The sequence below is a fragment of the Myotis daubentonii genome, chromosome 1, assembly GCF_963259705.1.
Source record: "Myotis daubentonii chromosome 1, mMyoDau2.1, whole genome shotgun sequence".
Classification (NCBI taxonomy): domain Eukaryota; kingdom Metazoa; phylum Chordata; class Mammalia; order Chiroptera; family Vespertilionidae; genus Myotis; species Myotis daubentonii.
The window spans coordinates 146450981-146465875 of NC_081840.1; the positions used below are offsets into that span (position 1 = coordinate 146450981).

The window sequence follows — 14895 nt, forward strand, 5'->3', positions numbered from 1 at the left end:
AATTGAATGTTATTTTAAAAGTTAGTCATAAGGAGCATTTTAAGAATATTGTCTGCGACTGAAATTTTCTTGAAAATCTGATGGACGCTATGGCTCATCTTCCCAGAAAATACCTGCAAACTCTTACGTCAACACTTTTTCGGCAGATATCCCTCCTGATTTTTAATGTTCACAGGTGGGTATGGAATCAATCAGTTCTGCATCTCCGCTCCTCCTGCCAGTTTCCATGTGGCTTCTGTGTATCCTTAATTGTAAGACTTCTGTCATTCAGCTGTACTTTTGATGTGGTTGAGAGAGGAGGTGAGCACAGTGTTTAGTTACTTCACCGTCTTGACTAGGTACTTAGCCTAGCCTCTCTTAAACATGCTCAGAACACTTACGTTAGCCTAAGGTGAGCAAGATCATCTCATCACCACTGCCCGGCATAATGAAAGAGTATTATCCTATATCGCTAGCCTAGAAAAAGATCCAAATTCAAAATCCAAACTACAGTTTCTACTGAATGCACATTTTGCACCATCATAAAGTCAAAAAATGTTAAACCGAACCACTGTAAGATGGGGACTCTGTACATTTCAACATTCTCAAGTTCTATGACTTCTGCAAAGTACAGCATTAAAGATTTAATTTTGTTCTGAATGAAGTTAATGCAATTAGAGGGAAAACTAAGTATTACAGGAGAAAAAATTAATTTCATACCACCTAAAAATAGAATTATAAATAAGTTAGGCAGAGAGAAGGGATTCCCATGCCAAATTCACAGTGATACTTACCATGACCACATAGGCCATTGTTGGCTCATAAAGTCTACGACAAAAAGCTTGGTGGGCACTGATTTTAGAGTAGAGTCATGGGGAGCCAGAACAGGAATCATGCTTCCAGGCCCAAATTGCAGCCCAAAGTCTGTGTCACTGTATCTCCCTTTCCTCACACATCGATCCAACACAATTTATTTGTTTATTCCCTTCTTAGCTGTTCTGTTAAAACAAAGCCAAATTCAAACTAAAGCTAAATGCAAAGTCTTAAAAATATAAAATGGAGTCAAAATTTAAATAATCTCAAACCATTTTTCTAGTTATTGCATTTCTCATTATTTTGCATTTCCCCGTCCATAACAAAATAAGTACTCTCCCTTCCTTTGCTCTCTAGCCCCTTTCTCTTTCCATTGTGCAACTGAAGACTGGGAAAGGATGTTTCAACTAAATGGGACATTATTTCCTTCTTTGCCTGGGACTTTCAGAGATCTTTGACAGTGAGCTCATTCTTATTAAAAAACTTTCTCCAATCTATTTCAGATATCCAGAATAGAAATTTTGAGTCCAGCAGATAATTAACTACTGGATGTTATTTGAAGAAATTTTATATTTGTGCTGACATGTCTTGCCATCTGGGTGAAAGCCATTGCTATCCTAATGACACAGTTGTTGGGAAAATAAATTATAAAAGACTGATCAAACAGTGAAATAAATGGCTCTTTAATTATTTTCAAATGGAGAAAAGTCCCATCAGATGTTTAATGGTTCAAATGAACGTTATGTGGCATCATCAATGATTTATTTCATAGAATGACTGATGCCAAGGTAACTGGGTCATAAAGCTTTAATCTTGTCACCCTGTCTTTCATGGAGGCATGACACTGTAGTATCATTAATGTCAGTTATGAAACGTAACAGAATACTTGGAAACATGCTTTCATAAGTCATGCTGGCAAAAAAGTAACAGACTATTGAGTCTATAATTTTATGGCAAATTCTTATTTTCCAAATTGGTTTGAAAGCTTGACTATCCCTGTAAAAATGAAAGAGAATTATAAAAAAAAAGAACTAAAAAAAGGAACTAAAAAAAAATAAATGAAAGAGAACTATTCACCTCAGGTCCTGAAGCCACCTTTTAGGGGAAATAGAGGAGTTATCCTATGACTCATAAACCTACTAACTAAAGAAAGTTAAAAAACACCAAAATAGGAACTCACACTCTTCTGTTTCCCTTATTAATCAGATAACAAAATTTTGTGTATGTGTAAGTATGGTGCTTTGCTATTTAAAAATCACTTTACCTTTACAATTCCTCATTAAATATGAGTAATGATATAGTTATTTTTATTTCCATTTCTGATGTAGAAAAACTGAAACTCATAAAATTTGTAATTTCTCAAGGTCACAAAATTAGAAAATCAGAATACTAACACATATTCTCTGTTTCACAGATTAAAGTTCTTCCTACTGTCTTTTGGCTTTTTAAATTGCCTGAATGATTATGTTGTACTGGGAGCTTAGTGGAGACATCAGTCATTTTGGCTGTCCAGCTGATGTACAGGAATAATGATCTGATCGATTACAGACTAAATTGACTTCAGTCAAATATTATATATCCAGGAAACATTCTATAAAAAAATAAAGTTAATGTTCCTCTTTTAAAACCTATATGTATGCTGAAACCGGTTTGGCTCAGTGGATAGAGCGTTGGCCTACAGACTGAAAGGTCCCAGGTTCGAATCCGGTCAAGGGCCTGTACCTGGGTTGCAGGCACATCCCCAGTAAGAGATGTGCAGGAGGCAGCTGATCGATGTTTCTCTCTCATTGATGTTTCTAACTCTCTATCTCTCTCTCTTCCTCTCTGTAAAAAAATCAATAAAATATATAAAAAAATAAAACCTATGTGTATATCTTGTATATCAAGATAAACAGAACTTCTATGTATTTTATTATCTATATATCAAAATATTCTTTTGTGAGAAGTACTTGATGTGTCAGAATTTTTAAAAGCTTTATGATGTCTGTGTTAGTATTAATATTTTATCTTGCCAGACTTAAACTTTTATTTAAGTTCAGAACACCGAAACATTAGATTTAGGTTGACCTTATACTTAGGCTCACCGTATACTCTCATTCCATTTATTCTTCCTGCTGTTAAATATGGTGGTTCCTTTTCCATGCGAGTTATTTTTTAAAAAAATATGACCAAAATGAGGAGAGATAAAAAATATTGTAAACTTTATATATCTTAAAAAATTAATAACTTCAATGGAGGCAGGAATGACATGCAATAAATTGCACGTTTAAATTACACACCATGATAAATTTTGACAATGGCCTGGATTTATAATTTCATCATTGCAATCACAAGAATGAATGTATCTACCATCCTGAAAAGTTTCTCTGTTCCCCACATCCTCCTCTTTTAGGCCCCACTTCCATCTGTGGGCAGTTGAAGATGTGATGTCTGTCATTACAGAGCAGTTTGCATTTTTCAAAGCTGATATGAATGGAATCATCAAAACATACACTCTCCTTTGTCTTACTACTTTCACACAGCACAACATCCTATATCCTTATCTATTCCGTGTGCATCAATAGTTCATTTGTTAGTGAGTTTAGCAAGATTGCAATATACAAAGAAAAACAGTGCTTATATATACTAGTGGCAAATAATCATTGATGAGTAGTACTCCAACATGTGGTCATATCACAATGCAATATACCAGTTGAAAAACATTTGGGCTGTTTTCAGTTTTTAGCTATTATAAATAAAATTGATATAAACTTCACTTCCAAGTCTTTTATGGACATATGCTTTTCTCTTGAGCAAATATCTACAAATGCTTGGTGTATACATATACAGATGGTGTATGTTTAACTTTTTAAAACACTGCCAAACTATTTTCCAAAGTGATTGTATGATTTTGTATTCTTACCAGCTGTGAGAGCTCACATTGTTTCACATCTTTGTCAACGTTTGGTAGGACGGTCTGAATTTTGTCCTGCCAGAAGTCACTGCTGACTCCCTAACCCCCCAATGTGATATTGTGAGATGGGGCATTTGGGAGACAATTAGATATAGAGGAGGTCACAAGAGTGGGGCTCTCATGATGGGATTAGTGCCTTTTAAGAAGAAACACTAGAGAACTTTTATCTTCTCCCTGCCCTCTCCCCACAACCACGTGAGGACACAATGAGAAGGCGGCCCTCACCAGAACCAAACTGTACTGGCACCTTGAGCTTGGATTTCCAGCCTTCAGAACTCTGGAAATAAATTTCTGTTTATAACCTCCCAGGTTAAGGTATGATGTTATGGAAGTGTAAGAAAACAAATACAATTGATATAATTTGTCTCTTATTGATTGATTGATCAATTTCAGAGAAAGGGAGAGGGAGAAAGAGATAGAAACATCAATGATGAGAGAGAATTATTGATCAGCTACCTCCTGCATGCCCCCTACTGGGGATATTTTAAATTTTAGGTATTCTAATAGGTGTGTAGTGTTATCTCATTATGGTGATTTCACTTCTTTTCATGTGCTCATTTGTCATTATACGTCTTCTCTGGTGAAGTGTGTGTGCAGATCACTTGTCCATTTTAAAACTGGATTATCTGTTTTCTTATTGTTGAGTTTGTTACATATTTCAATAGATTTTTTTGATTAGTAAATATTTTCCTTCAGTGTAGCTTTTCTTTTAATTTTCTTAGCAGTATCTTTTAAAACACAGAAATTCTTCATTTTGAGTAAGTCCGATTTACCTTTATGAAATATAGTTTTGGTGTTGTATCTAAGAAATCATTGCCTATGGGAAAGTAAAATGCTGCAAACAATTTGGGGAAAACGTCTGGTGGTTTCTCAATCAACTAAACACAGATCTACCATATGACCCAGTAATTTCACTCTTAGGTATAAACTCCAAAGAAATGAAAACATATATGCCCAAAAATATGTGCAGGAATGTTTATAGCAGCATTATTCATAATAATCAAAAGAAGAAAACAGTCCAAATTCCCTTCAATTAATGAATAGGTTTTTAAAATGTGGTATATCTATACAATGGAATATTATTTGGCCATAAAGAGAAATGAAGTAAACACCTGCTACAAAATGAACGAAACTGAAAACATTATGCTAAGTCAAAGAAAACAGTCACAAAAATACCACAAATTATAAGACTTAATTCATATGAAATTTTTAGAAGGGGAAACCCATTGAGACAAAAAGAAGCTTAGAGGATGGAGCTAATAGTTAAAGGGTAGAGGATTTCTTTTTTTGTTACAAAAATGTTCTAATATTAACTGAGGTAATGGTTGCACACATCTGTGAATATACAAAAACCTACTGCATTGTAAAGTTTAAGTGAGTGAAGTAGATGATATATGACTTATATCTCAAACAAGCTATTAGAGAAAGAACTTATCACCTAACCAAGGCCACAAATGTTTCCTGTTTTCTTTTGTTTTATAGATGCTTTTTCACTTGTGGTGGTTAATTTCACATGGCAACTTAAGTATATCATCAGGTACCCACATTAAAGATTGTTTGGGGGTACATGTGTATAATCTATGGATGAGATTGGCATTGGATAGAGTTTGTAAAGTAGATTGCCCTCCCAATGTGGGTGGGCATCATCCAATCTGTTGAGGGCCTAAAATAGGACAAAAGATGAAAGAGGGTTGGATTGTGTTCCTTTTATCCTGCCCCACTGCTTGAACTGGACATCTCATCTTATCTTCTGCTGCCCTTGAACTGAGATTTATAAGGCCAGCTCCTCTGGTTCTCAGGCCTTCAGATTTGGGCCTCTCAGCCCCAATAGTTACATGAACCAATTCCTCAATCAATCTCTCTCTCCACCCCCCCCCCCCGCCCCCCACTCTCCGTGTGTGTGTGTGTGTGTGTGTGTGTATGTGTGTGTGTGTGTATTTCTCTGGAGAACCCTGATTAATACAGATTTTGTACTAGGAGCAAGGGTTCAACTCACATGGAAACATGCCTGTTAGATCTACTGGATCATATGGCCCAAGTGGCAAAGCAGCTTTCACAACATCCTGAACTTATTGTAGATCTTTCTCTTATTCTGGTCCCACTCAAAACGAACAGCAGTAAATGACTGAAGTAAACACAAATGAGAAATATGTTACCTCCAAAAATCTGAAGAGGTCTAGTAGGTGTTGTGCCTCTTTCTTGGTTGTCAGAGGGGCCATATGAAATAACTTATCTTTCATCATAGATGGGATATCTTTACGTGCTCCACATCACTGCACCCCTAGAAATTTCACTGAGATAGAAGGCCCCTGACTTTTACCAGTAGTTTGATCCCATCCTCTGCCACACAAACATCTTACCAATAAGTAGTGTGTAATTGCTACTTTTTGCTTGCTAGATCCAATCATCATAATGTTATAATGTAATAAACCAGTGTGATATCTTGTGGAAGGGAAAGGCAATCAAGATCCCTACAAACTAAATTATGACAGAGTTGGAAAGTGAATATTCCCTGAGGGAAGACAATGAATGTATTCTGCTTGCCTTGCCAATCGAAAGCAAACTAGTGGGCCTATGAACAGGTGTGAAGACAAAGCATTTGCCAGATCAACAGCTGCATATCAGGTACCAGGAAATGTGTGAATGAAACCATATCTGGTAGAGCGGTTGGAATTGGAGTAACTATCTGCTTAAGCTTATGCAACCCACTGTCATTCTTCAAGATTCATTTGTTTCTGCACAGGCTAAATAGGAGAGTTTAATGAGGATGTGAGGATGTGGTGGGAATCACCACACCTACGTCTTTCAAGTCCTTGATGGTGGCACTAATCTCTGCAATTCCTCCAGGAACATGGTGTTGCTTTTGGTCTATTATTTTCCTAGTTAGATGCATTCCTAAAGGCTTCCACTTAGCCTTTCCCATCACAGAAGGTCTCCCTCCACAGGTCAGGGAACAAATGTGGGGATTCTTCCAGTTGCTGTGCATTCATTCCACGTATGCATTTGGAAATAGGAGAAATAACCCAGATGGGTTTAGAGATGGGAGGGAATTTATCAGACATTGGATAGAGTACTCAAAGGGTTTTGTCTATGTACTGAGGAAATAATTGCCCTATACTAAATGCTGCCCTTGTTCCTCTTATTAAACTTAAGTGCAGGATCAGAAAAGATAAAAATATTTTCAGGTATCTTTACTGTGTTCCAGAATAATGATCAAGAATATATATAGAGCCCTAGTCAATTTGGCTCAATAAATAGAGCATTGGCCCACAGACTGAAGGGTCCTGGTTTCCATTCCTGTCAAGGGCATGTACCTCAGTTGCAGGCTCCATCCCTGACCCTGGTCAGAGTGAATGTGGGAGGCAACCAATCGATGTGTCTCTTTCACATCAATGTTTCTCTCTCTCTGTCTCTCCTCCACCTTTACACTCTCTCTAAAAAAAATCAATGAAAAAAATATCCTCGGGTGAGGATTAACCAAAAAAACCCCAAATACCCAAAGAATATTTATGGAAATACAGAAACATCCATCATCCAATAAAGTAAAATTTACAATGTTTGAGATACAGTAAAAAATTATCAGGCATGTAAAAAGTCAGGAAATATTACCAATAATGAGAAGAAAAACAATAACAACTTACCAAATATTGATGTAAATAATAAAAATTTTTAGAATAATAGGTTCCAACTGTTATTATTAACTGTATCCATAAGTTAAAGAAGCTAGAGATTGACAATATTAAGTAGAGACGTTAAACATGAAAGAAAAGAACAAAATTAAACTTCCAGAGATAAAAACAGTAAGTATAAAATGCAAACTACATGCAATATGATTAATTATAGTTCATGCATTTAAGAAGAAAATAAGAGTGAATTAAAGATAGAGCAAGAATAATTATCAAAATAAGACACAAAAGGAAAAAATGACTAAAAAATATTGAGTGTCAGTGAACTATGGTTTCCCCTAGTGATTGAACTATTAATTTCATTTTTTTTGAACCAGTTAATTTTGCTTTATCACATTGCATTAAATTGGTCTTTTAACACTTGTCAAATGGTCCGAGGACCTTGTCACACTTGTTCTTTATTTACCTTTGAAGAAAGGTAATTAATTTTTGTTTTATTAATTGATATTTTGAGAATGGGAGGAAATGACCCTTGTTACAGCCACCATCTGACTGTAAGTTAATGAGAAACCAAAATGAGAATTCTGGCTGAGCCCAGTCAATTTCCAGATTCATAAAGAAAAAACTGATTGTTTTAGAGCACTATTTTGGGATGGTTTGTATATGGCAATACATATTAGAGTGGAATGGAAGAGCAGGTATTGTATAGATGTCAATTTCCCCCAAACTGACACTTATTCAAATGCAATTCCAATAAAATCCCAGCAAGGTGTTTTGAGAAAGATTAAAACTTATATGAAAATGCAAAGGGTCAAGACAATCATGAAAATGAAGAACAAAAGTTGAAATTTTGAATTATTAGATATCAAGATTTACTTTATAGTTATGGCAATTAAGGCAGTGTGGAATTGGAACAATAATAAGTATATAGAGCAATGAAACAGAGCATAGAAATAGTCACAGATACATTCAACTTACAATAAAAGTGCTATGCATTATATTAGAGAAAATATTTTTTAGAAAAAGGTGCTGAAAATGTAATTTATAAAATAATGCAACAATCACATAACCTCACAGCATACATTAAAATATGTAAAGTAAAACAATAGAGCTAATAGCTAATATAGAAGAATATTATCATGACTTTAGTGCTAGGCAAAGGGCTTCTTACATAGTACATAAGACAGTGAAGGAAAAAGCAATACATTCATCAAAATCACCAACTTTTATTTGGCCAAAGACATTAGTAACAGCACACAAACAAGTCATGGAGCTGAAAACTATGTGACTACATTTAACAAAAGACTCATTTTCTTGATGTATATGCATTCTACAAATCAATAAGAAAGACAAATTTAAGTAGGCATGAAATCTGAATAGACACCTCTCCAAAAATCCGTATCTAAAGAATTTATCAGGGAAAGGCAAAATGAAAAACCCTGTGAGATAACACTATATATAAGCAAGTGTTGGTAATAATGTGAAGTATCTGGAAATCCCACACACTGCTTTAAACGCTATTTGTGAAAAAATGTCTGGCAACACCTGGTAAAGCTGAACTTACTTATATCCTATGACTCACCAATTTCATTCCAATAGAAATGAATACATATTTGTAGCAACAGTCAAGAATATTCATGGCAGCATGATTCAAATGGCCTAGTATAGCAATGGCTCAAATGTCCACCAAAATTAGAATTGAGAAATAAAGTGTGGTGTATGCATACGGCAGAATACAATATAGCATGAGAAAATAAATTTATAGACATAACAACAAGGAAAAAATTCATGAATAATGTTCAACAAAAAAACTCAGGCCCTAAAGTTTTACCTTACATGGTGGTAGTGGATGGATGCTAATAATGTCATATTTTGATCTTGATGGTGGTCACACATGATCACTTAAAAAATCTATACAGAGATCCACTGTAGAAGTGTGCATTTTAGAATATAAATGTGTGTTATGCTTCAACAAAAAAGTAAAAATTGGAAAATATAGTTCTGAGTTTTACCGGAGAAGTACTTTTGGAAGATTATTTTACAGTTTAAGGCAGAATTGTGAAAAAGATAAAAAGTTCTAGTTCTTACAGAAAAAAGATCCTTTTCTATACACTGTATTTTTTGGCTACTTAAGAGACCATTTTGAAAAATCATGTTATTTATAATTTAGTAAATCATTAATCACATAAATAAGTCTGCTTTAGTTCTAGAGTGGCAAAATGAATCAAATCCTGTATTTAAGGCAGCCAGAGAGACACCTCAAGGGGAATAGTAACTACTAAATTGTGGCTTCACTAATTAATGCATTTCCCAATTCCCAAAATACATCCTTTATAACTAAGGGAAAAATTATTCACCCTGAATTTGTCTTTAAGTCTCACTAGTGTAATTGAATTGTAACTAAAGGTCCACTAGTATTTTTTAAAAAATCATTCTTAAAACACTTTCTGGAAATAAATCTATATGAAAATAGCAGCCAAGTATCTTTAGTGTTATGATTACAATCATTTTAAGTGTTGCCGACGTCCATCCAAAAATAATTTACCGAGATATCTTAAAATTAAATTACAAAGGGAGAAATCAATGTCTTAAATTTAGAATCCAAAAGAAAATTATCAGCTATAAATTAAGAACAAAAATCTTTTAAAATCCTCATCCTATATGGCTATCACAAAGTTCCAACTGTGAAATGTGGCATTAAAAGAACTTCAGCCCCCAAATTACTTAGAATAACTTTTGATGTTTGTTTTAACAGATGCTTCTATTTACCCAGAGAAATGTTCAAAATCAAATTTCCTTTAAAAAACAATGACTTAAAATAGAAGGAAAGGTTTCTATTGCTTTCAAAATTGAGGGCAAAAGGTGTTAAAAGTTTTGTGAAACTTATTGCCTCTAAAATTACTCCATTCTTGGTCAAATTGTAGATACAGCTTATAATCAGAGTGAATTTAATAGGATTCAGAATGACTTAATTTGGAAGGGCACAGTTACTTAGTTATTGAAGTTCCCACAATTTTAAATAATGATATTATCTGAGAAAGTAGATTTAAATATGCTAACGTTGATGAAGGGATAGTTCCTGTTATATTTTACTTTAAAACGAGTTCCTAATTAATTTCGTTCAGCTTTTAAATCACAGGTTATCTATAATTTCCATATTATCTCCTAAGGAATACTAAAAAACTACATATTTTAGTGATGTTTAACCTGGTATCAAGGAACAAGCAATCCCTCATGAAACTATAAGTGGAAGCAGTAAGTAGAAATGATGTTTTAGCTCAATATAGGTGATTCCCTTATGGATAATAAATAAGAGACAGAAATAATGTTCCTTGAAAGCTAGTTAATTGGTGGAAACTACAAAATCCAGTGGAGTCAACTAAAGATGTTTTAACTACTATATAAAAATTTCTTTATGGTATAACATGAAATTTAAAAATATGACCAATAAGATACTAGTGTTATGATCTCATTATTTTATTTCAGATGTCAATTTTAGAAACAAATTATATGAAAGATATGCTTTTAATATATGCCCCTTTGATTTCCAAAGATAAAGGGATATACTTCAAAATCATTATTTACTTAGTAATATGGTCCTTTCTAAAGTATGTAAACAGAGTATGTATAAGTATGTATGGGTACATGTATAAGGTGGGAGGGAATGAGAGGCAATGAAGAACTGGACTCTTTTTCTACAATAGATTTTTCCCCATTTGGGAAGAACTCTTAATTAAGCTGAAGCATCGAGCTTCAACTTCTCCTGTGTATATCTTGCTAGTGTTTTTTTTTTTTTTTTTTGTGTGTGTGTGTGTGTGTGTGTTTAATACTTCCTACTTCTAGCCCTAACCAGTTTGGCTCTGTGGATAGAGCATTGGCCTGAGGACTGAAGGGTTCCAGATTGGATTCTGGTCAAGGGCATGTACCTTGGTTGCGGGCACATCCCCAGTAGGGAGTGTGCAGGAGGCAGCTGATGGATGTTTCTCTCTCATCGATGTTGCTAACTCTTTATCCCTCTCCCTTCCTCTCTATAAAAAAATCAATAAAATATATTTTTTTAAAAATACTTCCTACTTCTTGTTGCTTAAATGTGATCAATGTCAATAACTTAATAGCAGGGATATTTGACCAATGATATCAATTTTTTTATAGAAGTGTGTTGTTTGCTTGTTATCATAAATCCAAAAGTCTTCACTGATTATGTCCCACACAGAATTTCTCTAAATTGACATGACAAATTTTTTGCCTCTCTTTAATGGCATTAGTTCATTTATTTTAAACGATAATTATTTATTTACTTGTCTTATTTAATATCACACACTGGGAACTTTTAGAGGATAATATCTATATTAAAAAATATTGTATTTCCCTGGCTAGTTTTGGATAGAGTGTTGGCCTGTGGACTGAAGGGTCGTCCCGGGTTCCATTACAGTCAAGGGCATATGTACAGGTTTCAGGCTCGATCCCCAGTTAGGGGGCATGCAGGAGGCAGCTGATCAATGATTCTCTCATCATTGATGTTTCTTTTTTTTTTTTTTTGGAGGGACTGGTTCTTTATTTTAAAAAGATACTTGTTCAATTTTCAGTATCAAAACAGTTGCACTATTGGTTTCTCTTTCTCCCAATTGGCCCCCAAAGGGACCACACCAAAGGAGAGTACATTTTAAGCCAATAAGCTGCAGGATGTGCACCTAACAGACCTCACAGAAACCTCACTAAAAATGGGGCATTAGGTAGGGAAAGAAACTTAAAGATCAGCACACTGCCATCCCAGACTGTAGCGAGCTCTCACCGCCAGACGGGGTGGCCAGTGTGCCCCAATCCCAAAGAAGCAAAGTTTCAAAATAATACAAAATTTAAAAAGTTTTGTACATAAACTATTCAAGATTTCTCCAGCACTAACTGGTACAAAGCACAATGAGATGGCACTTTTAGAGACAGCAGCTTCAGACCCAGAGGAGGGTAATGAGATGAGTTTCATTTGGCTAAATCAGTGGCAAAAACATAATTTTCTTTCTTTCAAGGAGGCAGGAGAGCAAATAACTGGTCACTTCAACCTAAGGGGCACGTGATCCATTTTGTGAACCGTTGGGCTTGAAAGGGAAGAGATGGGACTAGAATTTGGTCTCTGACAGAGAGGTCTCACCATTTTAATTTGGTCACTTCTGATGAAAAAAATAAATTGCCCAAAGATGCCTTAAAAGCTGAAACCTAAACATCACTTTTTTTTTTTTTTTTTTTTGGCTAACTCCTCCTGGAATCAACTTTTCGATTTGGCTAGTACTCTGCACAAAGCAATGATTCCCCATAGTGGAGTCGTTCTCTGGGCTCTATGTGGCTCTCAGTAAGGCAGGCCCATACCTTTTTCCCTCCTCTATGGAGAGGGCAATATGGATTAAGCTGAAAAATTACCTCCTAAAAGTGAGAAGGGATTAGCCTGCTGCTTGAGAACTGTGGAATTATTTGGAATGTTTTACAAATGGTTGCCACATCAACAACAAAAAAGGTAATTACAAAATGTGTACAGCACAACATGCTTTTAAAGACACTTTGCATTGTGCTCACATTCCCTTAAATGTTGTTCCCAAAGGTGCTCAGCCTCTAGCCCAATCAAAATCTCTGAGGGGAGGCAGAGATAATTTGGAGAAAAAGACGCGGGGGGGGGGGGGGGGAGGGTGGGAGGGGGGTGGGAGGCAGTGAAAGGAGAAAGCAGCCTTCCAGTTAAAGATCAGCCCTCAGTTTAAAGGTCAGCTTCAAGCAGGCTGGCCTCAGGCGGAGTCAGGGTGGCTCTACATCTCATTCAGGTCAAACAGAGTCTGGTCCAGCATCCTTTGTGTACAGAGGTGTTCCTCTTTGGTGCATTTCAGTTTATCTTCCAAATTATCGATTGTCTTTTCCAGCTTGGCTACCGATCTCTCAGCGAACTCAGCACGGGTCTCTGCCTCCTTGAGTTTATCAGTAAGAATCTTTATCTCTTCCTCATATTTGTCTTCTTTTTGAGACTACTTTTCTTCAGCAGCACTCAAACATTCAGGTTCTGGTCCATCAGTCTGATCTGCTCATCCATCTCTCGGCAACGGGACTCTGCCAGCTCAGCTCGTTCCTCTGTGCGTTCCAAGTCTCCCTCAATAATCACCAACTTATGAGCCACCTCTTCATATTTTCTATCTGACTCTTCTGCAATGTGCTTAGCTTCTTTGAGTTGGATTTCCTGGAGTTCCATCTTCTCTTCATCTTTTAAAGCTCGGTTTTCAATAACCTTCATGGCTCCCTCGCTCTCATCGGCAGCTTTCTCAGCTTCCTCCAGCTTTTGCAGGGCCGTGGCCAGGCGCTCCTGAGCACGGTCCAGCTCCTCTTCAACCAGCTGGATCCTACGGTTCAAGGAGGCCACCTCAGCCTCAGCCTGCTCCCGAGCCCGCCTCACCCCTCCACCTCCCGCTGGAGGCGCTCGGCCCGCTCCTGACGTCGTCCGCCTGCTGCTGCAGGACCTGGATCTTGCGCTTCACCACCTCCATGTTGGTGATCCCGGCCATGGTGCCCACCCACCACCTGCTAGCGTTCGCCTTCCTGCCTCCTCCGCTCCGCGCTGCAACTGCTTCTCTGATGTTTCTATCTCTCTCTCCCTCTCCTTTCCTCTCTGAAATCAATAAAAATATATTTAAAAAAAGAAAAAATATAAAAAACCCCTGGAAGGCATTATCTCTACCTAAATCCTTTCGGTAACCTTCACTACCCAGCTTAGTGCTTGGCACACACTAATGGGCACACATCTACACATCTATCTATCTATCTATCTATCTATCTATCTATCTATCTATCATCTATCATCTATCTGTCATCATCTATCAATTATCTGCCTATCTGTATATTTGTTTATGTAGACTTTCTCAAGTGACAAGAAAGTAGTATTTCTTTTAAAAAAATATGTCCTATTGATTTTAGAGAGAAAGGAAGGGAGAAGGAGAGGTAGAGAGAGAGACATTGATGTGAGAGAGAATCATTGATTGGCTGCTTCCTGCACAACCCTTACTGGGATTTGAGCCAGCAACCGAGGCATGTGCCCTGACAGGGCATTGAACCTGGTGACCTTTTGGTGCATAGGATGATACTCATCCAACTGAGTTATACTGTCCAGGACATGGAAGTAGTGTTTCAAATATTCCTATTTAAATTGGTTTTTAGAAATCTGGTTATTATATTTCTAGGCTGGCTTTACCCATTGTCTGAAATCCTTCTGATTACAAAGAAAAATAGCAAAAACAATACCATTACAAACAAAATGATGAAAGCATGGAAAATAAAATTAAATAAGGGAAATTTCACTTAATCTGGAGTAGTTGTATTTGATAAATTTACATTTAATATGTCAAATATGAAAAGCTGAAAGAGACTAAAAATTTTTTCATCCTTATACTTTTAGAGTTTAGTGAAACCAGCTCTTTATTGTATCTAATTCAACTTAAAAGTTTATGGGTTTTCATTTGTTTTGTGTAATGTATTCTTATTTTTCTGTTCTCCTGCTCT

The 14895-nt window shown here is 36.1% G+C and overlaps 1 pseudogene; it reads right to left on the reverse strand.

Annotated features, from left to right (window-relative positions):
• Positions 1 to 11891: 11891 nt before the first annotated feature.
• On the reverse strand, positions 11892 to 13966 carry LOC132214483 (tropomyosin alpha-3 chain-like; annotated as a pseudogene).
• Between the last annotated feature and the right edge of the window lie 929 nt (positions 13967 to 14895).